Genomic DNA, 6,000 nt, shown 5'->3' on the forward strand with positions numbered 1-6,000 from the left:
TGACAACGCCTAAGTCCTGCCCCCACCAGTCCCATCTTATCCCTTCATGGGACCACCAGCTTCCCTGCCCCCACCACTACCTCACGCTGCCATCAGTCAGACCTCCTCCTTGCTTCCTTCAGTGCTAGGCAATGGTCTCATCACGTTGGAGTCTTCTCTTTGTCCCAGCCAAGTCCCCACATCGCCTACCTCTACACCCCTGCAGAGACTGCTACTCATTTGGGATGCTGACACACCCTACCCACAATCCACTGAAGCCAGTAAAATTCTTCTCCTTGCGTAGTCCTGAGCAAAAAGGCCGCACGTTCATGAAGTCTTACCAGAGGGGACTCAGCTCCCACTATTCCCTTCCCCATTAGGCTCCAAGCCCCATAACCAGAGCCTTGTCCTGTTCATCTCTGAGCCCCATTGTTCTAGGCACAGAAATCCTTATTGTGGTTGGAAGACCACGTGTGCCCTGGCCCGCCTCCCTGTCCCCACTGCACACCTTCACTTATGAGGCTCTGCCACCGTCTACCCTCCAAAACCCCACCTTTCCCTGCTCTTGACCTTCACACTTGCCATGTCATCTGCCCAAAGCACTCTGCCTCTCCCCAGCCTCTGCCCCGCTGACCGCTTCAGGCCTTCCTGTGTCCACCGAGGCTCCCAGGTATGTCTGTGTGTGTGCATGAGTGGGCTGCGGGTTACATGTTCCACACTGCTGAGATGATCTGCTTCGATTTTGTTTCTTCTTTGCAGGTGTGTGTGTCTCTGCCCCTTTCAGGGCTGAAATGCGGGTTCCGTGCAGGCAGGGTGCCACGGGGTCTCCAGCACCTGGCACGCTGTAAAGTCCATGCCCACAGGTATGTGCTGGATAAATGAATTCTGGGCTCTCAGGACATGCTGGCTGGATAGATGTTTGAGGTAAAGTGGGCAGGCTCTGCCTGGAGTTTCTCCCCTCATTCCATCTCTCCAGGCAATCCACAAGCCAAATCAATCCTGTTTTCGACAACCAAACAAACAGCCCCAGGCACAGGGGACCCTGAGCAGTGACACCAACACAGCAATGACAGCCCAGACCTGAGACTGCAAACCAGGCCTGCTTCTCAGAATGCACATGGGCAAGGACAGGGGCAAGGGCAGGCCCACCTCCCTGATGGCCCTAAGGCCCGGTGCGAGCAGAGGACCCTCTTGTCTCCATGTGGGGGTAGAAGAGGACAACAGAATCCCAGGCTGTGAGCATTTCCAATAGCCTTCCCCCATGTCTTAGCAGCACTCAGTCATCAGTTCCTCCCCGTCATCCAGGTAGAGAGGGCCATCCTCCACCATCTGGAGCAGTGGACCTGATGTTTGCCCTTGGACAGCAGTATTCCTGGGGCTGGACTTCAGGCCTTTATCCCCTGACAGTGATGGCCAAGGAATGACTAAAGTGGCCAAAAATAAAAGCCCCCATAAATCTGGTATTTTCCTTTAAGCTGTCGGGTACACAGAGTGTGGCGGGATTATTGATAGAAAAGTTTATGGATGGCCTGCATCTTAAAATCAAAATACATTACCCAAAATCAATGTTGCTGTACGAGGTATGGGGGAGGGGGGACAGCAAAGGTCAACCAAGACAAGAATATCGAAACCAAAACTCCAAGAGCATTAAAATAAATAAATTTTGAAAGTGAGTTCCAGGAAACACATTCACTTAGGGCTGTAATTTAAGGGTACTTTCACGAAAGGCTGGGCAGTCTTTTTAAATAGCACTTTTTGAAGTGCCTTTGAGAGTCTAGTGACTCCGTCCACAAAATGGTATTGACACATGCAACACCCCCCAACTGGCAGCCAGATCACAGCAGCACGAAATGACCACGTGCAGGACAGAGCGAGGTAGACGCGGGTGAGCGCCCACACGCAGCCCCACAGGTACCTGAGGGCCTACCGGCCACATGACAGGAGGGTTCACTGAGACCCCTGCACACCGTGATCCTGCAGGCATTTTGGAGCTTGTGGAGGGAAAAAGGGAAAGAGGAACCTTGTAGTCCAAAGGGTGCCTGTCACTACCTACTGATGAGCATCCAGTAGACAACAGCCTCAGAGACACAACAGTTCCAAGAAGCTCTCAGAAGTCCATCAGTGGGAAACCTGCCTCACTTCACATGACCAACACTGCTTCCAAACGGGGCATCTTTGTGGGAGCCCAAGGGACCGCCATTGGCAGGGGTGAGTGGGGTGAGTGACTGTGTCCCCAGAGAGAAGTTTCCTTTGAGAAGGGAACAAAAAGAGCAACACGTGTGCCCCGTCACAGACGCCTTCTTTGGAGCCTCTGACTGAGACCGCATCCCATGGGTCAATGCGGGTGTGGTGAGAAGGATCCGGGGGAGAGAGGTAAAGCCCCCCTTCCCTCCACAACCACTAGCACTCCTAGTTGCAACATTTACTGAGCCTAAGCAAGGGGTGGCTCCCCTGGGAGTTAGAGACGCCGAGAGCAAGGGCACACCGCTGCCCTGGCAGTCCACGAGCAGTGACAGGAGAACAGACTCTCCAGACATGGGACTGCTGCACACCTTACAACAAGCAGGAAAGAAGCTGTGAGACAAGTTCAGGCTGCCACGAATCAAGGGCAGAGGGCTCCGCCCTCTACACCATCCCCAGGTCCTGGGAGACCAGAGTCTTGCCTGGAATAGGGAAAATTTGAGTGTTTTGATTAAGAATTAGGACCCCAGACTAAGCCAGATCTGATCTGAAGCTTTACTCTGCTACTTAACCAGCTGTGTAACCTGGAGTTTGTTCCTTCAGCCCTCTGAGCTTCGGCTGCAATTATCTCTAAAATGCGGTAAAATCACAGTGCCTACCTCACAGGGTTGTTACAGGGGTTAAATGAGCTCATCCATTAACTCCACAAATACTCACTGAGTTTCTACACTATGCCAGACCATATCTAGGTACCACAGCTACGTCAGTGAGCAAAGCAGTCAAAGAGCCCCATCCTGGTACAGGCTACAGGCCACAAACAAGAAATACAGTAAAGAAGGATACTGTACTACATGCTGGAAGGTTAGTACTAAGCAAAGGAGAACAAAGGAGTGCTGGGGAAGGGGCATGCAGATTACACTCTAAGTACAGTGCTCCCAGGGAGCCTCACTGAGCAAGTGACTTCTTAACAAAAACCAGGAGAACATGACAGGGTCTGTGAACCAGGTGTCTGGGGAAGGAGCATCCCAGTCAAATGATACAGCTAGTGCAAAGGCCCTGGGGTAGAAGCACAAGTGTGTTGCGCTGTAGGAAGGAAGCCAGTGTAGCTAGGGGGCATCATCAGGGAAAGGACAGAAAACATAAGATGAGGACATCACGGCGAGGTGGAAGAGGAAGGCAGATGCTTTGACCTTGTCAGCCTTGTCAGCCATTACCAGGCCGCTGGTGTTTATCCTGAGTGAAAAAGGACCCGCAGTAGGATTTTGAGAAGAGAGGGATTGATCTCATTTCTGTTTCAGGAGGATGACTTGACTGTCAGGTTGAGAACTAACGCGTGGAAAGTGTATACATGAAAAGCATATGAAGGAATAAAGCTATGATTCTTGTTAATAATAACACCAACTCATGCAATAGACAAGATACACCTTACCCCATGCGGCGGTACAGGTTCGTAAAACTTGCAAAGCTTACTGGTAACGTAGGTGTGACTCCCTCTAGCTGCAGAAATCCTCCCCTGTGTATCCCTGATCACTGGCCATCCATCTCCGCTTGGACCTGGTACCAAGCCAGGAGATTGCCTCTCCAGGCAGGCCACTGCCCAGTGGGCTACTTCTTGCCATCAGAACCCTGCTTGGAATCAGTCCCCAAAAGATACTGCTTTCCTAGAATCCCATCAAGGTCCTGAATCAGAGTAGCACAGTGCAAGTCTGCCCCCTCCCTTCAGACTCTGAGGACAGCAGTGGGGTCTGCAGGGTCTCACATTCAGCAACCCAAAGCAGTGTGTAAAGGAAGGTGAGATTGCTGAGGGAAAGTTCCTGGTCCTAGCGGGATGCAATGAAGAAGGCAGTTGTCAACTGCTTCCTTGGGTTGAGGTCCCCAGAAAGAAACTAGAAAGAAGAAGAGGCCCTAGACATTCCCCCCTTCCCAGCCACAGACCTTAGCAAACAAGGGCTCCATAGCTGAGCAGCAATGGCCTGAGGGTGTGGAAATGACTCCTTGGTCACAGATGAGGATACTGAAACACAGACTCAGGAAGGGCAGAGGGCACACTGGCCAGGAGCACCCTACCAGTAAGAACAAAGCTCTGGAAGAGGCTGAAGCTACTTCTCTACTGAGGGCGTTCCCTGGGCAGCATGGACCAGCTCTGCTGCTGTGATGTGTCTGCTCTCTGGGTTTCCTTCTCCCTGGCTCTCGGAGAATCCTCTGGTGGTGCCTCCAGGAAGCCGGTGAACAGGGAAAGCAGAGCGTGGTGAACCCGCGGTGGGTGGGGAGTAGGGTGGAGGGGACTCTCTCACCCCAATAGCAGGACAGAGCTGAGAGGTTAGGGCCAGGAGGGTAGGAACAGATAAACTGAAATCGACCATTTGGGTTTCCCATGGGAAAGGAAGCAATGGAGACCCGAGCCAAGCTGCGGGATTTGCCCCTACAACTGTGTGCCCAAGGGAGCCACAAGCCTGCCCCACGTTTCCCTTTAGGGGCCAGACTGCACTCCTGCAGAGAGCTGGGAAGGGGAAGCCTCCTGGGGAAGGCCGGGAGAGGTACCGGGATGCCAGGGATGCAGGAGCGGGGGATGGGCTCCGGAAAGCGGCTGTGGACCCGACCTTTGCCTCTAGCTGCCTGGGGATTCCCCCCTCCTTGCACCCGGTAGAGCGAGGGCTGCGACCAGCGAGGAACGAGTGGGGACGCAGGGGCCAACGATTGAGGTGCGGGAACCCCACCCCCGCTTGGAAACCTCCGGGGCCCTGAGTCGTGCTGGGCGCTCCCCACCCCACCCCACCCCACCCCCGCCGCCTCTGCCGTCACTCACGGCCGCTGCTCGCTGGCTCGCTCGTGCGCTCTCCGCGCCACAGGCACCTGCTCGCCGGGCGCTCTGCGCTCACTTCTCGCTCGCACACTGCAGACTCCCGGCGTCGCCTCCGTCACCCGGCCTTGTCCCCAGCCCAGCACAGCGCTCCGCCCTACTCCCCGTCCCCCAGCGCCCACCCACCAGCCATGGCCTGGGCCTGGGACAAAGAGCGGTGCAGCTCTTTGCCCAAACTGGGGTAAGGAGTTGAGGGCGGGGGTCTGCGGAGAGGGCCGCGGGGCGCGCAGGATGAGCGGCGGTCTCGGGCGAGGGAGATTGGGAAGAAGCCAGGGAGAGTTTGGGGGGGAAGGACCCCCAGCCAAAGCGGGTGCTGGGCGGGGCTCCGCTCCAACCACGGAGACTGTGGTCCCTCCAAGCGACCCCCTGGAGGTGAGGGGCGCGATGGGGCTGGGGTGGTGCCGGCCGTGGAAGGGGAGCGAAGGGCGGGGGTGATGCAGCGGTGGAGGCGGCTCCGAGCGCAGCCACTGACCGCCCCCTCCCTTTCCCCTTCCCCTCCCCCTCTCCCCGCCTCTCCGGCTCTGGGTCCGCCACGCCGGACCCGCTCTCCCCGCGCTGCACTGGGTCGGACGCCAGATCTGCGCGCCGCGGCTGAGCGCCCACTCGCCTTGCGGAAAGAGCCGCGGAGGGACCAGCGGGGGCGGCGGCGGGAAAGCTCGGCGGGAGCCGGAGGAGGTGGCAGTCGGGAGCCAAATCATAAGCAGACTGGGAAGCCGAAGCTCGCAGCTCTGAGGCGCTCACTCCCTTGGCAAGGGATGGGTCCCGGGGCGGCCCAGCCTCTGCCCGGCCCGCCAGGCAGAGACTGAATTGCGGTTCCCCATCGTCCTGTGGAGCGCGGGATAGAAGCAGGCACGGACCGATCACTAGTAGCCTCCCGGCGGGACCTCGCGTCCTGCGCCCCCCGCGCAGCGCCCCCCGCCGGAGCCGCGCCGGGCAAGCCGGCGAGGGAGCTGGGCTGATTGGCGGCCGCCGGCGGCCGG

General features: G+C 56.9%; 1 long non-coding RNA gene across 1 annotated transcript in view; it reads right to left on the bottom strand.

The window, feature by feature from the left end:
• Nucleotides 1-6,000, bottom strand: part of LOC115280404 — a 263,699-nt gene that overhangs the window by 257,490 nt on the left and 209 nt on the right. The window lies entirely within an intron of this gene.

The sequence above is a fragment of the Suricata suricatta genome, chromosome 16 (genome assembly GCF_006229205.1).
Source record: "Suricata suricatta isolate VVHF042 chromosome 16, meerkat_22Aug2017_6uvM2_HiC, whole genome shotgun sequence".
Taxonomy (NCBI): Eukaryota; Metazoa; Chordata; class Mammalia; order Carnivora; family Herpestidae; genus Suricata; species Suricata suricatta.